This window comes from Curcuma longa, chromosome 1, assembly GCF_044706935.1.
Source record: "Curcuma longa cultivar G26 ecotype Majalengka, Jawa Barat chromosome 1, ITB_CL_G26_1.1, whole genome shotgun sequence".
NCBI lineage: Eukaryota > Viridiplantae > Streptophyta > Magnoliopsida > Zingiberales > Zingiberaceae > Curcuma > Curcuma longa.
The window spans coordinates 23,620,792-23,642,023 of record NC_133861.1 but is presented as its reverse complement, the minus strand read 5'-3'; the positions used below and the strand labels follow the sequence as shown (position 1 = coordinate 23,642,023).

General features: G+C 36.9%; 2 pseudogenes; both read left to right on the top strand.

The window, feature by feature from the left end:
• Positions 1-240: 240 nt before the first annotated feature.
• Positions 241-1,049, top strand: LOC141826506 (uncharacterized; annotated as a pseudogene).
• A 4,819-nt stretch (positions 1,050-5,868) lies between these two features.
• Positions 5,869-15,398, top strand: LOC141826497 (uncharacterized; annotated as a pseudogene).
• Positions 15,399-21,232: the final 5,834 nt, after the last annotated feature.

Below are 21,232 nucleotides of genomic sequence, written 5' to 3'. Positions count from 1 at the left end.
AGTTGTTATTTGCTAATTGCTACACGTTGTGGAAGCTAACTGCTATAACATATTACAGCTAGTTGCTAGCTTCTACAACATGTAGCAGCAAGCTTCTACACATTGTATCATAACGGAAATGAATTCTATATGGATGCATTGGTAGTTGTTATAAGTTCAATTCACTTGGTTATATCCAATGGTATTTTCTTAACTTCAACATTATAAATAAGAAATCTAGTATTTGTGCTACAGGTCTACATGACTTCAACTGATTCTGAATCTTTGAGTGGTGGAAATGGTAATTATAGAAGTGAAGCCTTACGGGCATACAAAAAATAAATGCAATGGAAAAGTATTCTGTTATAGTTTAGAACTTTATAAAGTCTGTGTAACCTAGTGAACAACAGGTCTTACTGCTAAAAAGAGCTTCATTTGTATGAGTCTTAGATATCCCAGAGAATTTACATATAAGAGAACTTGAGCAAAATATGTTTCATAACTAGGACGTTGAATCTAGATGTTTCATATTTCAAAATATAAGGCTAAGTTTCACAAAAAAAAGATATTTCACTAATACTAGGACTACATGACTATATAGATACAATTTCTATACATATATATACTGCCTCAAGTCAACTATATCTATAACATTTTAAAGATGGAGAATGTTCAAAGAAAGTTCTTGAAAGATTGCTTTGGAAAATTAAAAGGGAAGAAGTTCCTAATGCTGACATTATGTATTGTCAAATGCTCATATTGTATTTTTTATTTGTGTATGTTTTTCCACTACTAGCATTATATCTACGTTACCTACACTACATTAATAGATTGTATATATGATTTTGATAATATAGGCAAGTATAATTGGTGTGAGGTTATATAAATACATAGCCTCTCAAATAGAAGTCATTGAACTCATTCTATCACTGAGAGCCTATGCTCAAAGACTTTGTACAAATGTTGGTTGTAAGTTTATATAAATTAATAAGTTTGAGCATTGCCAGTATTGTTTGTGTGATTTAAATTCCTTAATCAAGTATTTTTGGACTACAGGTTTGGATGTGTGAGCATGTCCCAATTATAAAACCAAATAGTCTAGCTACCCTTCTAAGAATTGTCTGTTGGAAGTGGTTTATCTCACATGTAGCATTAATAAGAAGATGATAGAGACCCTTCCACCAAAAATAATAATTGTTGAATTAAGTCCATCAAGATCAGAATTGCAATTTGTATCTACTGGTCTCCTACCATCTATCCCAGGTGATGAAGAATCTACAAGAGGTCCAGATAGTTACAGAAGCAGTCCCATGCTCATACTGTAAAAATAAAGATAAATAATTGAGGATAAGGATGCATATATAGGGTCCCTCAGTAAGAGTTCCCAGGAAGTGGTTGGTTTATTGGAGAGCACCACCACTTCTAATGAGAAACTCATTATAGAAGGATAACAAAATAAAGGAGCTTCTTGATCTTTTAGAGAGAATTGTCAAGAATAATGAGTTAGTTATTGTTGAGAAGGACATGACAATAGCTCAAAAAGACAAACTGATAGCTAAGTTGTAAGGCCTTGTGAAGTGCAATGTCATAGAAGCTAGAGACAATAGCATCCCCCAGCCATGACAAAGGTAAAGAGCCCCTAGAGGTGACTACTAATCCCGAGCCATTGAAAACTATACATACAAGGGTAAAGAGGTGTGCCACAAAGAGAACTAGGTTACCTTTGGATGTGAATGCAAGGGAGAACCATCATTACCTTCTTGGTTCAAAAGTGTATCCAAAAGAAGAAGGGTTGATACTAGACTAATACAAGTTGCTAGTTCTGGTGGGCCTGGAACTGAAGCTAGAACTGTTGATAAGGAAAAAGGCGAGGAGAATACATAGGCAACAGAACAAGAAACAACACCCTCTTCCTATGCAACTACCACTACTGTACTAACAACGTCAAGTCAACATATTGATAATGTTATAACTATGAAAGACAAAATCTTGAAGGTAAGATTAGTTGTAGGTTGTAGTTAATTCCAGTATTTTTAAGAGTTTAATAACATATTTGTTTATTTATTTCAGTAATCAAGTACAAATTTCAAGAAGAATCAAGATGTTGTGGTAGCAGATACATTGCTAAAACTTAGCCAATTAAAGTGAGTTTAAGTACCTGTCCCAATTGTGATAGATATGCATATTCAAATTGGTTAATATCATTTGTATAGAGGAACAAAATAAGACATTTGAAATTACATTTAAATGAATTTCTATATTCAAAATAAGACATGGAGTATGCACATTTAAATGAAAATAAATCATTAGTTCCCTTCAAGAATTTTTTAGTAGTTATGCTAGACTCATATATATGTTATACACTTGGTATTACACATAGAATTTTTGTAGTTGCCACAATTGTAGCAGTTATTTAAATCTTCTATTTTCGTGGTCCTCACTTGATAGACTAATCTTTCTTGCAAGCACATACTATTGCCCCTCTAGTCTGACTCATCAAAAGCTTTAAATATGAACTCATTTCTAACAATATTTGACTAGAACCAGTACACTCATGAAGACTACATAAATGCATATTTTTCAAGCTTAGCAAATGAAGCTAAAAAGACAGGAACAATCTGCTGTTCATCAATCTTTTGTGGTATTGGATTTGTGGTTAGAAAATTTATCTTATAATTGTAATATTTTATTTTACATAGATTTCATTAACATTTGATTTGATTAACATAAGACATGTTCAAAGTGATGTGTGCCCAAGAATTTATGCAAACAACAAAAAATAGATCTGTAGAAGCCTATCATATATATCTTCCACCCACTCAATAAGGGTGATGATCATTGGCACCTCCTTGTTATTGGACTGCAAGAAACTAAAATGTTTCATTATAAATTGTAAGTATTTAGTTTTTTTTAAAAAAGCTAGTAGTATCTACGAAAAACTAATATTATCCTATTGTAGATATTAATTTTCAAAAACATGCATTTGTCATACTATAAAAATTGGCATCCTAGCCTGGCCACCAGCATTTCTAGAGTTGACTTTACAATGCAACTAGTAGACAGTCTAAAGTAATGATCATCATAAGTATTTGATAAAGTTGAATATATGATGAGCTTTAAATTCAAACACTAACTACAAATTTTTAGGTCTGATTTTACATTTTTTATGATGTGTTATGCTGATAACTTGTTGCATTGTAGACCAACAATTTTTCACCAAGCAAGGATGAGAAAATATAGGTTAAAGGTGGACCATTCAATAATGAATTACACAAGTTAGGTAAGCAATGTGTGATTTATGACAAAAACAAATGATGTTAAATGATGTTGCACTATAATCAATGTATTCAAAATTGAAATGTTGTTGTGATTTATGACTGAAACAAATGATGTTAAAATTTTTTTTGTGACCATGTGTGTATGCTAACTTTTTTCATTATCTTGTTTCAAAGACTTGTTTTCTTATCATAAACTATGATGAGTTCAATTTCAAAAACTAGTTGTGTATTGTTGTTAGTGTATTCTTAAATGAGTTAAACTCTTATTGTGTTTCTGTAATGTTGTTTCTTGAAGAGTATGTATCTACAAAATATTATTTGAACATTTTCTGAACATGATCGACTATATAGAAGTTAGCAAGTATCTTCTACAACATGTAGCAGCTGGTTGCTAGCTTCTACAACAAAATCATTATCTCATTTTGATTTTGCTTCTTTGAGAGTGATAACTTTGTTAAAATAATATTTTAATGAGAAAAATAAATGATAGGGACTGCATGACACCCATTATATTTTAAATGAATATCTTTTGATCATGATCAACTGTGTAGAAGCTACATGAACATGTAGCAGCTGGTTATTAGCTTCTACAATAGGATCATTATCTTATTTTGATTTTGCTTTTTTGAGAGTGATAGCATTGTTAAAACAATATTTCAATGAGAAAAACAAATGAAGGGTACTCTATGACACTCATTACATTTCAAATGAACATCTTCTAATTACAATCGACTATGTAAAAGTTAGCAATCAATTGCTACATCTTTGAGAGTGATATCATAGTTAAAATAACATTTCAATGAGCAAAATAAATGCAGTAGACTCCATGATACCCACTACATTTCAAATAAATATTTTTTAATCATGATCAGTCGTGTAGAAGCTAGCAACCAGATTGCTAGCTTCTACAAAGTGTCATTATCAAAAGTTGATTTTATTTATTGGAGAGTAAAAACCTGGTTAAAATAATATTTCAATAAGTAAAACAAATGAAAGGGACTCCATGATATTCATTACATTTCAAATGACTTCTAAATATGATCAACTGTGTAGAAGCTAGCAACTAGCTGCTACACATTGTAGTAGTTGTTCGCTAGCTTCTATAATCATTATCTCATTTTAATTTTACTTCTTTGAGAGTGTCATTATATTTAAAATAATATTTCAAATTGCAAAATAAAATATTTCATCATCATTATAACATAACAGTATAAAACTATATAAATTGTTTGTTTAGATACAACATTCAAAAACTAGTACATTCTGAAGAACATAAATATTTTACATTATGGATCATTATAACATAGATATTAATGTTTAAATACAACATTCAAAAGTCATATAGGTGCAAAATAAATGTATAAGAGTTGTCTTCAAGATCTTGGAGGACTCCTACAAGATTGGTGATTATGGCCAAACATTAAACACCTTGTACACCGCTTCTTAAGTTTTCCAACGTGTTTGCTTTCAATACGTGTCTTCCTTCGTCTATCAGGTTGTACTCGACACTTAGGAGGTAACAGTTGGAATTAGTATGCTAATGGATCCAAAACTCTTTACTTCGAGTTCCATGGAGGGCATCAATGTATGTGCACCTGATCAAAGTGCTTATAACCAATTCAATCCATATCAGAGTCCAGGAGGTCATAATTTATTTTCTGATCCGAGTTTTGCAAGCTCTAGTTGTCCTCCAACCGATGAACAAATATTTTCTGCTTATACATCACCATTTGAGGGGGTACAAGAACAAAATATTTATGAGAATTTAAATAATCAGGCATATCAACAATTTCAAGAAATGCTAAGTGCTGCAGATGAACCTGTGTGGGCTGGTTGTGACACTCACACTAAATTATCTCGATTTTGTTCAAGTTATGGGAGAGGCACTTCCGCGTGATCACAACTTGCCTACTGATTTTTATAGTATGAAAAAACTTGTGAAAGACTTAGGTCTTCCGGTGGAAAGGATTGATGCTTGTAGAGATGGTTGTATGATATATTGGGGAGAAGATCAAGATGCAGATGTTTGCAAATTCTGTAATCAAGCTAGGTACAAGAGAATCAATAAGCCTCAACAACGACGTAAAGCATACAGTCAGCTATTTTATTTGCCTTTGACTCCTAGGTTACAAAGACTCTATGCATCAGAAGCAACTGCTGAACATATGACTTGGCATGCAAATCATCAAACAGAACATGATCTAATGTGTCATCCATCAGATGCAGAGGCATGGAAAAATTTTGATAGAACATATCCTGATTTTGCGAAGGAAATTCGGAATATAAGATTGGGTCTATGTGCTGATGGATTTGCTCCATTTGGTAAATCAGGAAGAAATTATTCTTGTTGGCCAGTTATATTAACTCCGTATAATCTGCCACCTGGGATGTGTATGAAAACACCGTATATGTTTTTAACATTGGTTGTGCCTGGCCCTCAAAATCCGAAAAAGTTAATTGATGTTTACATGCAACCACTGATTGCAGAGCTGAAACAATTATGGAATGATGGTTTTCCTACATATGATATTCATACTAATCAGATGTTTGTAATGAAGGCTGCACTGCTTTGGACGATAAATGATTTTCCAGCTTATGGCATGTTATCAGGATGGAGTACTGCAGGAATTTTAGGATGCCCAATATGTATGGAAAGATCAAAATCATTCAGATTGAAGCATGGAAGGAAGGCGAGTTATTTTGATTGTCATAGATAATTTTTACCACAAAATCATAAATTCAGAAGGAATAAAGATGAATTCACTAAAAATAGAGTTGAAAGAACACCTCCACCATTGAGATTATCAGGTCAACAGCTTTGGTACAGAGTCTATAACTTTCCTTCTGTTATTGAAGATCCACATGGTACTATTTATGAATATGGGAGCACACATAAATGGACTAAACGGAGTATATTTTGGAATTTACCGTACTGGTACAGTCATTTGCTACATCATAATCTAGATGTGATGCATATTGAGAAAAATATTTTTGATAATCTGATAAATACAGTGATGGATATCCCCGAAAAAATAAAAGATAATTTAAATGCAAGAAAAGATATGCGACTGATTTGTAAAAGACCCAGTCTTGATGTCGATGAAAATAGTAGGGGGCCAAAGCCAAAGGCAATTTATACATTAAATAGAGAGCAGAGACGTATTGTTTGTGAATGGCTAAAATCTTTGAAATTTCCAGATGGTTATGTCTCTAATATTGGAAGATGTGTTGATTTGAAAGAATACAAATTAATTGGTTTGAAAAGTCATGACTGTCATATATTCATGGAAAGACTTATTCCTATTGCATTTAAGGAACTGTTACCAAATTTTGTCTGGGCTGCAATTTCAGAGTTAAGCATTTTCCTTCACGATATTTGCTCAACAGTTTTGAGACATTCACATATGGAGACTTTAGAGAAAAATATTCCAATCATTTTGTGCAATTTAGAAAGGATTTTTCCACCATCATTTTTTGACTCCATGGAACATCTTTTAGTTCATTTGCCATATGAGGCTAAAGTTGGAGGTCCTGTCCATTATCGATGGATGTATCCATTTGAAAGGTACAATTTTGAATTTCGCTTAATGGATGAATATTTATTGATCTTAATTATTATATATTTTTGGTTTCTAATATGATTACTTATATGATAAGCAGATTTCTATATCATTTGAAGAGAAAAATTAAAAATAAAGCACATGTTGAAGCCTCTATTGTTAATGCATATATCGTAGAGGAAGTAACAACTTTTGCATCATATTATTTTGAGACTTAAAAGCAAAAGAACATATTATTTCAAATTTAAATTCATTTTCAATTTTTAACGAGATCCCAGCGGAATTGTAATTAATGTTGATGCAAGTGATATTAATGATAATGAAGATGATGACAACGACGACGACGATTTTGACGACGACGTAGTAGACGTACTATGATGAAAGCTCACGACGACGACGACTTGAGCATGATAATGACAATGAAAATGAGGACTTTGATTTTATATAAAAAACAGAGGCAGTGAGCTCTTTTATATATGGTAAGGGAATTTTTATGAGTAATTTAGTTTTATTTGGCATATTTATATAACTTGTTGCTTATTTACTTGTTTATACACTGTCGTGTTAATAAATATTTGTAATTAACTGTTGATGCATTGTATTTTTTCTTATCTGTTATTACAGGTGATATTATTTGCATATTCTTGCTGTTTTACACCTGCTTACCTCGTACTAGCACAGATGGTGGTAAGTTTTTTCATATTCTAGCTGTTTTTCCTCTTAATGTAATGAATATTTCTTATTTTATCTCATAAAAATTTTGTTTCACAGTTTCGCAGAGGTGGCCATAGACGCACTACTCCTGCTGCCCAGTCTGCTTCAGCACCTGCCCAGTCTTCTTCACCATCTAGTGCTGCAGGACCTTCGCATGCACCATCACCACCTAGTGCTGCAGGACCTTCGCATGCACCATCACCACCTAGTGCTGCAGGACCGTCGCATGCACCTTCGCCACCACAGCCGTCGCAGTTACAGTCTCCAAACCCTTCCATACAGTCCGCTACTGACCAGCCTCGGGAGTTTGTAGTCCCTCATGGCGATTCGTAAGTATATTCAGATTATTTTTTTATATTTAGATTTTATTTTTTTTATTACTAATAATGTTTGTTTGAATTTTTTTATAGTTTCAAAAATTCAGTATCAATTATTCGCCAAATTAATAGAATTGTAAATAATCATTGGGGAGGGGCTTCAATGACTTACACTAGCACTCCAGGACCCACAAAGGATTTATGGTGGAGTGAATTTAAGGTATATATTTTCTTAATTTAATTAATATATCATATAAAATTTAATATATCTAACTATTTATTATTTTTTTTATTTCAGCGAGCATTTACTTGGGATCCATCACATGAATTGGAAATAAAGAGAATTTTTTTTAAAAAAATATGGGGATCATATTCGTCATACTCTAAATCATGCCAAGACCAGAAACAAGAAACCACCGTGCATCACTGATGAAAATTGGACGAGGATCCTCGGTGCTTGGGAAACCGAGGAAAGTAAACAAAAAAGTCACCAGAACAAGGCAAACCAATCATTTAATTCTGGTGACTCATCTGCTACATATGCGGGAGGCTCCATCAACATCGAGGAACACACGCGCAGATTAGTAAATTCTTCTATACACTATGTTATTAATTAAATTTAACTTATTTCTCTATTTCTAACAATGCTTTTTTTTTAGACTAAGGAGATGGGGAAGGAGCCACTATTTATTGAGACATTTACCCGCACTTTCCAAAAAAAAGATAAGACTTGGAGCGGGGACAGAGCTAGAGCTATGAAGGTTTAAATTTTATTATTTAACTTAAATGAATTTTAATAGTTATGTATCTTCTTTAACTTATTAAATGTATTTATATTTCAATACAGGAAAAATATGATGAGGTCGAGCTAGCACAGAGGAGTTCAAGTGCTAGTGATAATGCTGATGGATCTGAGCCCTCCGTTGGAAATGACCTGAGTATCTGGTTGGATGTGACTGGAGGATCAAAGGGGGGAGGATATTGGGAATGGGTTCTCTGAGCAGAACTCATCGAGTTCCTGCCACCTCTTCTTCTTCTTCCACCCAACCAGCAATGAGGGCACAAATAGACAGCCTAACTGAAGAAGTCTCTCATTTAAAAGGAATAATTATTCAAAGGGATGAAGAAATGAGAGAAATGCGCAGACAACAGAATGAAGAAATGAGAGAAATGCGCAGACAGCAGGAGTTGATTATGCAGCATTTTCAGTTAGGCTCCGCTCCGAGTCAGCTTCCTCATGTTCCCGATGATGATGGTGAAGACGGTGAAGACGACACTTCTTGATAGCCTAGTTGTGTATCATTTTAATTTTTCTCACATTTAATATTGCTTTTACTTTTTCCTATTTGTAACTCTTTTTTTTACTAATTAATATTATTATTTTATTTTGAACAGGGTTGATGAAACCAAGGATGGCCAAGAGGTAAATTTTTACATATTATACTTTATTTGTAATAAATAATTTTCTAATATTTTTGTTTTCTGATGTAGAAAAAGAAATTATGATGAAGAAGAAATCAGTGATGCAGAAAGTATTACCCGAGGTTGATACCATGGACGGTGATACTTTTCTTTTCTGGTCATTCAGATACTTTCTTATATATGTATTTTATTATGGATATGGATGTTATGTTAGTTTGATACATTTGGAGTTAGAGTTTCATTTGTAGTTATGTTTGATACATTTGGAGTTGTTTATTATTTATGTTTGATTTTTGATACATTTGTAGTTATGTTTGTTATTTGGAGTTTATGGATGTTATGTTTGATACATTAGCTAAACTTGGAGTTGTTGTTTATATGGATGTGTTTGGATGTAAAATGTATTTATGTTTGTGGATGTGTTTGGATGTCATGTGGATGTATTTATATGTTTGTGGATGTGTTTGTATGTTTGTATTATATTTCTAGTGTGTTGGATATTGTATTGTAAACAGGTTTCATATTTCGGAGAAACAAATTGAAGCTGTGAATTTTTTTTTTAATTTGCGACGAAATTTGCGACGAATCGAGGTTTCGTCGCAAAAATATCGAAACTTTACTGTTGTATCGTAAAATTGGCGACGAATTGGTATTTTTCGTCGCCAAAATCATGGCGACGAAATCATGACGATTCATGATTCGTCATCAATTTGCGACGAATCGTCATGATTCGTCGCCAAATTTGGCGACGAAAGTTGATTTTTTCGTCGCCAAAATTGGCGACGAAAAACTGACTTTTTCGTCGCCAATTTGGCGACGAAAAATCATTTTTCGTCGTCAATTTGCGACGAAAAATTTTTTATTCGTCGCATCGATCTCTCGCCAAATTACTCCAACGAATGTTTGCGACGAAATAGACGAAAAATCATTTTTCGTCGCGAAAATTAGCGTCGAAATTTACCGTCGACTTCTCCATTACTCCGTAATGTTTCCCGAAAGTTAGCGACAAATTAGTTTTTTCGTCGCAAAATTTGCCACGAAATTTTATTTTTGTCGCCATCTTTTGGAACGAAAATACTATTTCGTTGCAAAATTTAGCGACGAATTTAAAATTTAAATTTCATCGCAAAATTTGCGACGAATTTTAAAATTTTTCGTCGCCACAAGTTGCGACAGGCTTTTGGCAACGAAAAAATTTTTTCGTCGCCAAATTCGTCGCAAAACCATTTTGCGACGAAAATTTTTTATTTTTTCGTCGCCAAATTCGTCGCAAAAACCCTATTTTTTTGTAGTGGGCATTTGTCATAATTCTCTTAGACCATTGGCAAACATAACATCGGTTTATAAAGTGAGCAATATCACTAGTCAACTTGGGCCAATAAAAACCTACAGAGATGAGGGTCATTGTCTTGTCACGACCAAAGTGGCTCTCATTATGAAGTTCACTAATAATCTGTTATCTCAATGAACAATTTGGAACGCACAACTATAATTCACAAAACAAATAACTATTATGCAAAATAAAATCATGACGGTGACCATCTCGTACCTCCTGAAATATCCTCCCAAATGAAGGATTAGTTGAGTACAAGTACATCTCTGCAAAAACCTCAAAGCCTACAACCTAGGTACTCATAGTGGTAAGTAATGAAGAGCAACGGCTCAGCACGTCTGCAACGCGGTTCAAGCTCCCTGCTTGGTGTCTCAGTGTAAAAGTGAACTCTTGTAAATAAGTCACCCACTTGGCATGCCGCCTACTTAGCTTGTGTTAGCCAATGTTTCAAGAATTGAACAATGGCATAGAATTCTAAGTCATAGATAGAGTAATTCTTCTTGGATTTGAACAATTTCTCACTGAAGAAAGCAATGGGGCATCCAGACTGACTCAATACACCCCCAATACCAATGTCGGATGCATCACAATTCACCTCGAACAAATGATCAAAATTAGGAAGTGTTAGCACCGGTGCCTCAATCATCTTCTGCTTGACTAGTTGAAAATTAGCCTTTGCTTATTCAAACCACTTGAAATCACGTTCCTTAAGACACTCTGTAATGGGAGCAATTAGAATGCTAAAGTTTTTGATAAACCGGTGGTAGAAAGAAGTCAATCCATGGAAACTCTTGACATCATGCAAGGTCCTTGGCTGAGGCCACTCCAAGATTGCATCTATCTTTGTTGGATCTACGTGAGCACCGTCAGTAGAGACAATAAAGGCAAGAAAAGATATCGACGTAGTAAAAAAAGAACACTTCTTCCTGTTGACGTATAGGCACTCCATTTTTAGCTTTACAAAAACAACACAGAGGTGATCAAAGTGTGATGCCCACATTAGACTGTAGATGAGAATGTCATCAAAGTAGACCACCATAAATTTGCCTATAAAAAGTAGTAAGATCTGATGCATGAATCTCATGAAAGTATTAGGCACATTCGACAATCCAAAAGACATGACCATCCACTCGTATAATCCATGTTGTATCTTAAATGTCGTCTTCCATCCATCTCCCGACCTTATCCTGATTTGGTAGTATCTGTTTTTAAGGTCTATTTTAGAGAAGATCCGAGAACTAGATAGCTGGTCTAACATATCATCCAAGCGAGGAATTGAAAATCTATACTTAACGGTAATTTTGTTGATGACTCGGTTGTCAACGCATATATGCATGAACCATCCTTCTTTGGCACTAGTAGGGCGGGAACTGCATAGGGGTTCATGCTCTCACGGATATAATCCCTTTCAATAAGTCTATCACATGTCACTGCAACTCTTCGGCCTCCTTGAGACTGAGATGATATGTTGGTCGATTAGGCATGATTCAACCTTGGAACGAGATCATGTTGGTGCAGAAAGCACTAGCAAATCGAACTAGAGTTTTGATTATGGAACTAGGATCAAGTTAAGTATGTGATTGTGCTAATGAGATTGAACTGAGCTTACAGGAGACACAAGTTAAGTCCTAGTGGGAGCTAGGCATGAAGTCTTGGCAAAGTCAAGTGCACCAGGTGAAGTCTGGGTTGTTTAGGAGGACCATGCCACAACAGAAGTCTGGGCTTGGTCAGGAGGACCAAGTTGCAGCTGAAGTCTGGGCTTGGTAAGGAGGACCAAGTTGATGCGGAAGACTGGGTTGATCAGGAGGATCAATTATAGCACAAATCCTGGGGGGCGAAGACAGAGCCAAGCACAAGTCCAACGAGTCAGGAGGACTCGGTTGGCAATCAGGTAAATTCTCCCGAGAGGAGTGGGTGAGGACGCGTTCCCAAGGGGAACATTAGGCGTCGGTCTAACCCAGGATCTCACTGGAGATCCGAAGTTAAGACACGTAGTTGGTTCTGAGAACCGACTCAAAGATTATCCTTTTCATGTTATTTTGCTAACATCTTTTGCAGGAAGAAAAAATTGAACGAACACAAAACTCTGGATGAAAAGTTGACTTTTCGGGCCTGGAGTCGACTCAGATGGGTTCTAGAGTCGACTTAGGCAGAGTCAACCGAAATCTGAAAGTCAGCGCGTTGATTTTCCGCCAGCTCGGCTTGGAGTCGACTCAGGTAAGGATTTGAGTCGACTCAGGCTGACTCAGAGTCAAAGGTTATCGCCATTGACACAACAGCGACTGGAGTCGACCCAGATGGCAATCGGAGTCGACTCAAAGCGGATAACGGGCGAAGACGATAAAGCTTTATCTGCCACGCAAGCTGGAGTCGACCCAGATCTGCATCTGAGTTGACTCAGGAGGGCTATAAAAGGAGGTCGCGAGCAGCAGCCGAAAAACAACTAATTCTTGCATCCAAACATCGTTCTCGCGACTCCCGAGCTTCCGTTCTTCGACGTCGGTGCTGCACTCGATCCAAGCAACTCAGAATCACACCGAGACGCCGAGATCTTCATCCGGGGAGCGACTGCGCGAATAAAAAGTCGGTACTAGTTTATTATTGTTAATTTCCTTTAAACTGAACTTTTTGTAAACTCTTGATTTTGTAATTGTCGATACACTTGCTGCCTTAGTGGAGCAAGTGCCTTAGTAGATTTGCCCAAAGGAAACGGTCAAGGACCGTGGGCCTTGGAGTAGCAGCCTTGGGCTGTGAACCAAGTAAAAAACCAACCGAGTCTTTACTTTTCGCATTAGTTTCTTTCTGCTTATAATCGCTTTCGCATTCGAGTTTATCTTTCGCTTCCGTTCGCACTCATGATTTACGAAAAAACTGAAAAGCATGCGACACGCTATTCACCCCCCCTCTAGCGTGTTTCCGATCCTACAGATCAATCTGGTGTTGGATATCTCTCATAGGCAGTAGTTCAAGAGGAAAATCCTCTGGCATCAACTCGATGAAATCTACTAGTAATTATTATACTTTTGTTGGTAAAGCCACGTCAACGATCGTGGCCTCGTCCCAACAAGGCAGTGATAACTTGCTACTTGACAGGGTCAATTAGGGTTTAGTTTGGACTAAATTGATTATATTTCATGTCAAAATTAGGTTTATTGAGCTTGATTCGTATGTTGGATGAAATTATACCTTCATTTTAATTTTTCATGATTTTTTGGGTGATTATAGATATTAATTTTTGTGGCCTTTGATTTTTGTAGGAATTAGAATGGAGATAAGGAGAATTGGAGGGCTAAATTGCAAGAAAATTTATATTGGTTTGAATCGAGTTTGAATCAGAAATCAATTTGAGCCCAAATCAGTTGATGCAACCCACATTCAGTTGATTCAACCAGCCCAAACTAAATCAACTGAGCCAATTGGGATTTGGTTCAGCCAATTTCAATCTGGCTCAGCCCAATTTGTATTTGATCTAGCCCATGGTTAAATCAGCTCAACCTGAGCTCAATTCAACTCAAACTCAAGTTTAGCTCAATCACATTGAGCTGAACCGGTTCATTAAGGGATAAAAGGGAAATTGGTCCAGCCGGTTGAGGAGGCACGGCGCTAGGGTTCCACAGTTCCTCTCTCGCGATTTTCCTCAGGTTCGCCGCTGTGCCGCCGCCGACCGGAACTTGTGCCGACCACCGTGTTCCCCTGCATCTCCACCAATGTTCCTCCACCTTTGTGTTTCCTCTGTGTTTTCACTGAGTTTCCGCTGTTCTTCCCTTCGCCTGTGTTCCACTTTGTGTTCACCTCTCTTCCGCCGTGTTTCGCCGCCACTGTGTCTTCAACCGTGCATCGACCATTTGTGTTCCACTGTGTTCCACCGCCATTCCACCGCCGCTCCTCTGTGTTCCACCCCTGTGTTTCGCCCTCTGTTCCGTGTGTTTTGCCTTCTGTTTCCCTGTGTTTCGCCTGTGTGTTCCACTGTGTTCACCTGTGTTTTTTTTCCGCCGTGTTCCGCTCTGTTCTATAGCCTGTTCTCCGATCGGTTCTGCCTCTATCTTCTCTGATCAGATCCGGCAATAGCAGGGTTCTGAGCACTGCCCGCTCCCTCTCGGATGTGCCAAAGTGGGCTCCCGTCTGTGATTTCAGCGGAGCAGCCCATTTGATTCCTTGTTTGTGATTTCAGCAAGGCGTCGGTGGCGACCGTCCATCTCCATTGTCACCGAAAATCAGCACGGTAAGGTTTTGATTCATTCTCATTCTGATTCTTGTCTGTGATTTCAGCAGGTGTGAGTTTGAGGAGGAGGAGATCTGTTCCGGTGCTGTTCCGTTCGTGATTCGCCGTGGGTGATTTCTCCGGTGAACCTCATCTTCATCGGCGTCAGCCCTTCTGGTTAATGGGTTGTTCACTGCTGAATAGGGCGAAGGGAACGAATTCCCTAACCCTAGCATCACCAAACCCTATCTGCCCTTTTCTTCTCCGGTTGTCTCCGATCAGTTCCAGCAGTAGCTTCGATTGTGCACGTTTTTCGCATTCCATACGGTGTGGCCGAAGAGGATTCCGTCTGTGATTTCAGCGAAAAACCCTCTGTCTCTTGTTTATGACTTCAGCAAGTGCGCCAGTCTTCGCCGTCCATCTTCATTGTCATCGGAAACAGCAGGGTAAGATGTGTTTTTCTATTTCTTAATCTGATATTCTGTCTGTGATTTCAGCAGGTATGAGGTTGGAATAGGAGAGGCTTTGTGCTGTGCTGCTCCGTTCGTGTTTGCCGTGAGTGATTTCTCCGGTGAATCCATCGTCACTGCGTGATTGTCCTTGCTGGTGTTGGATTGTTTGGGGCCGAATAGGGGAGGAAAAGGAAGGATTTCCCTAACCCTAGCATGATAATTCTTTGTTTTGTTTATTACTTGTTCAGTTCTGTGTTTATACATCAAAACCCCCCATTCACTATGTATATTGTGTATATGTTGTAAACTTGAATCCAAATGCTTGTACATATGTTTTAACCTTAATCCTAATTCCTAATTCTGTCTTAACCCTAACTTTGTTCTAATTTTAACTCTAATTCAGTCTAACCCTAATTTTTAACTTAATTCTAATTGCTAATCAATTGTTGTATGTTGAACCTTTGTATATATTGTTGAAATTGATTTGTTTAGAAATGTGTAATCGGTTACTTGACTTGTAAAATATTTGTGATCACATGTAGATTATTGTGTGCTTTGTGTATCTTAGTATGATGTATGTGAATATTGCATGTTGTATAATGCATGATGTAGAGTTTGTATTTCCTATTGTATGACGTTGACTTATGTTTGTTTGTCATGTAATTGGTGTTGTATGAATTAATCATGTTTGTTTGTATATTATTGTCTGCATTTATGTTCAAATAATTCATGATTAGCTATGTTGTAGATTAATTTGTAGATTGTAGAATAGTTGTGGTTTATTCATGTATAGATGTAGATTAATGTGTAAATGTGTTAAACTTGTTGTATATTATTGTTAATAGGATTGCATGTTAATAAACTGCATTGTAGGATTCAATTGTGAATAAATAAGTTGTAGATAGGAATGAATAAAATAAATAAACACCCCGCACCATAGGTCTAGGATAGCTTGCGATCATTGAGTCCTAGAGAGACGACCTGGACCTCTCTATATTACTTTAAGGATAAATAGGGGTTTGGTAAATAAATAATTAATTAATTTTGATGGTTGCAAGTGACACAATCAATAAGAAAAATTATATAAATAAAATATTCCAACAAAACACCCGCATCAGCGTCGGGGATTCCCGACGAGGCCATTCCGATGCTCAAGTCAGAAATAAAGAAAATAGAAGTAGTAGTATGTGTCAAGAGTTCAAGATGGTTGTCTGTCGTACTTGTGAGGTTTATATAGAGGTAGCGAGGACATGATCTCTGGATCTCCCCTCTTGCAATTGGTTGTGACGGCGTTATCAGTGGACCGATCTCTGACAAGTTCCAAACATCTAACGACTTAGCAACGCTAGTTATCTTCATTCGATGGCGAGGATTGTCAGGGACCAAGTATGGGCCCTTGGTCGTTATCCTTATCTTTTTAGATGAGTTTCTAAGTATGACGAAAGAGTCAGCGTGATGGCCCGTTGATATCTGTCCTGATACCTGAGGTCGGTAATGACCTATTTGTATGAGTGGTCGGGATGTGCAAGTATGGTCCAAGCTTATATGAGTTGATGAACTGAACTAAGTATGCATCCGAGCTCTCCTATGGGTGTCTAACCTGATCGAGGCGTATGAATGAGCTTATTGTGTGCTACTAAGACCAAGTTGACCTAGGTGCAGAGCCGAGCTTATCTGTGCGACCCTATGTCTTAAATCTATGGTTGAGACCACATCATGAGGTAAGCTTGTAAGGCCGTGACCTACTCATGAGGTCAGCATATGATGCCTGGACCATGTCATGAGGTCGGTGTAGGAATCTGGGACCAAGTCATGAGGCCAGCATATGATGCATGTACTTTGCTAAGATTGTTGTAAAAAATTGGGGTCTATATATGCTAGGAAGAGCTCGGACTAGGTATCACGGCACGTGCCGACCTCATAATGAGGTCTGCAGATAATGCTCATTATTGTAAAAGATCGATATCTATAGATCGAAGCTAGGAAGAGCTCAGCCTATATATCCAAGCGCATGCTGACCTCATAATGAGGTTGACGGTTCCTTTGGGACCAGGGTATTGGAGCCAAGAAGGAGAGAGATCGGGGCTTTTCGCATGGGTATTTTACCTATCTTCCCCAGTTTCTCTCTTACCCATTGTCCAAGCCATTACTAAACATCTGTATATGTTCAACGGTATTTCGCTAAGATCACGGTAAGAGGTCGGGATATATCGGATGAAGGTTAGGAAGACCTCGGTACTTGTGCTGAGGAATGTGCTACCTTTCTAAAGAGGTCGGCCCCTTTTTAATGGTCATGTAGTGCGGCCACTAAGAGAGATCGGGATCCTCTGAGTGGCTGCCTTACTAATTTTTCCATATCTTCTTTCTTATCCATCATCCACGTCATCACTACACATTCTCGCCGGATCACAATTGTTCATATATTATTAATGCAACAACATTGATATCAGAACAAACCTTGGAATTTTTTACATTTATGTTAATCCTTCTGAAATATGAATTTGGATCGAATTCTACATTTACATGTAGTGATTCTATAATTTTTCTAACATTAAATGGCCTTTTTCATGTTCGGATTCTACAAATAAATGTAATGGTTCTACATAATAATGATTTGTTAATTGGGAACTCTCTGATTTAGACCATGTGCTAGATATCTGATCACATATATGGTCTTTGAAGTTAGCATGTTGTATATGATGATGAACAGTATAGTATTCCTCATAATGAAATGTTACACTTGCTCTAAAATGCAAACGGTAATTAGAGCATGCATGGTCTACTTGATTAAGGCACCTTATGTGTTTATGTGTGCATACATGGTTGAATAATTCATGTTCGAATTGCATGTTACATAATAATGAATGCATGCATGTTCAAGTAATAAAAGTGATGGATGAGTTTCCGTGGATGTCTTACTTGAATGGATGAGTTGCATTCAAGTAATAAATAAATTCATCCCGATTGGATTGCCTTACAGTCAACCCCTACCTGATCAGATATTATTCATGCATTTTCTTGATGGGCTCTCAAGCATTGCATGTCTATTATGACACTATCGACGCATTGGATAGTTTGATATTAGTATACTAATGCGATGAGTCATGGGTGATGTGGTCGTTGATGATATTCAACTGACTCGTGCATTGCCCGTGTGAGCACATGATGGCGCTTAGGAGGAGTCGGTCACACACACTCAAAACCATCTGACTTTAGAGTTAGCAAAATCAGTACACTCGGACTCGATTAGAATAACTCGGACTCGGATTCCCAAATAGGTTTTCAGCATGCCGAGTGAGTATTCAATGTGTCGAGTGGGTGTAAGAAAACAACTCAGAATCTGTTGACTCGAGTTTGGTGAGTGGGGATGCTAGCTGAATCGTCCATAATGTTAATGTACCTATTCAGATTCAACTTTGACTTGAGAAGTCTACCGTGATCGAACTTGAGCTAACGAAGCATAGTGACACTTGAGGTGTTTGGGTTGAGTAGGTTATGCACTTAAATCCATACAGACCGCTTAGGATTAGGCTTCCGGAGTTAGCAGATGACTAGAGCTCCTAAAATAGAAAAATTTATTTTTCTTGATTGTTTATATATATTCTTAGTATGTTAGTTATATGCTTATTTTGAATTGAAATAAGCCAATTTTATCACTACTTAGTTCGTTTTGTACCAACTGAATTAATTTCAATTTCAAATGACATCGACAATATACAACTATGACTCAGTAATGTATTGCAAAATAAGCTGAGGGAGGATATCGAGGAGATAGTATATAATCCTTCTTATATAGTCAGAGTAATATGATGCCACGTCCCGAGAGACGGCTATCCGAAAAATTTGGACAGCATCTCCCCTGTAACAATTCAACTTTCCCTGCTACATTTTAACATAAAGGCCCACACGATCGATCAACAATACAACACATGTATATAAACTACTAAACTATATGATAAAGGCCCACACGGCCATAAACCACATACCACAATGACTAAACGAAAATCTACACAATGTAAAAAATTCACAGAAGTAAACTCCACAATAAAACCAAGTAGAAACTCTATAAATCCACATATCAGAAATTCCAAAACAAAAATTCGAACAAATGAAGGAAAACATATTCCTCCTGCTGCGAGATGGGGGCAGTCTGACAGAACTCCAAGCTTCAAGACAACATCCTTACCTGCTACCTGGGGAGAAAGAAAGAAAACCTCAGGGTCTGAGTGGTGAGTATAAAATACTCAGTGGATACTAGATAGAAGTGCACAACATATATCTAAACATGGATCTCAAAAGGTACTTAATGAACAAGGTCAATAACAAATATCAAGTATCATGCAAATTCAACCAATGCATGTAATGTCACACAATGTAACAATCATATGTCAAACAAGTGCAATAATCACACACAAAGATGCATTAAAATAAACAATCAACAACTGTGGTAAGATAAACTACCAATAAATGCATGCACATATGCAACACACATCACAAATAACATGCATGGTCACTGTCTACACTTGCCACCCCCAGATACTCACACAGTGAACTGGAGCGCCAAACAGGACAACTGCACACACTCCAATAACAGACCACTACACGTGAGTGAGGAGCGGGGAAAATATCTCAGGGAAGCTATCTAGCTGCTTGGTCACTGCCTGCACTCAACATCCCTAAACACTCACACAATGAACTGGGGCACACGACAAAAATCACCCACTCCAATAACAGACCAACTACACGCGAGGGGGAGGGGTAGTATTCCAGGAGAGCTATCTAGTTACACTTGGTTGCACCCACACAATGTTATAATGCTCTCACTATTGCACCACTATCAATAATAGTTTAGTGAGAGCCAACAACAACAGATGTTATGATGCTATGATGCTTAGTTCAACAAGTAATGACTACATCTACCAATATATATACAACATCAATCATAATAAATCATCACAAATCAACAATAAAGAAATGAGACTGTATTGATGACAATTAAATTATAGCAAAAATCAACAGTTATGCATCAAGTAACGAGTATAATAAGGGCAACAACAAGATAATTAGCATGTGCAATAAGAATAACAACAAGATAACTAACATGTGTAATAAGGATAACAATAAAATAACTAACAGTGGATTTATAATAAGTCATGCACTACAAACAAGACATGTATTCACCAACTACATGAGTACCCACCTGATATGATGAATATCGCAATAAGAAGAACCCCCCAATAACATCCTTCGTATATATATAGCAGGATCAATAATCAAGGTCTTGCAATTTATAACATACAACACCCACTCAATACCAGATTCCTCGTCCCATATATCTACAGCTCTGTTAGGGTAGACTTTAAGGATTTTATAAGGCCCAGACCATCTTGATTTTAGTTTCTCCGGAAAGAATTTGAGTCTTGAATTGAATAATAAAACCATATTACCTTCCTTGAATTCTCTTTGTATAATGTGCTTGTCATGTCATTTCTTTGTTCTTTCCTTATATGACTTTGTTAATTTGCTCATATGCATCTATTCTTATTGCTTCTATTTGCGATTTGAAATTTTCTTCTTTCTCCTACCACTTGTAGATCCAGGTTTAGACATTGTACTGCCTAATATGGTCTATGTTCCAATTCAACTGGCAAATGACAAGCTTTTTCATACACCAAACGAAATGGGGGCATTCCAATGGGAGTTTTATAAGTCGTTCGATAAGCTCAAAGTGCGTCGTCAAGCTTTAGTGCCCAATCCTTCCTTGACAGGGATATAATTTTTTAAAAAATTTATTTTATCTCTCTACTTGAAACTTCTACCTGTTCGCTTGTTTGTGGATGATAAGGTGCCACCACTTTGTGTCTTACTTCATATTTGACCAATAATTTTTTGAACTATTTTTCTATAAAATGCGATCCCCCATCGCTGATTACTACTTTAGGGATTCCAAACTTGGAAAATATATTCTTTTTGAAC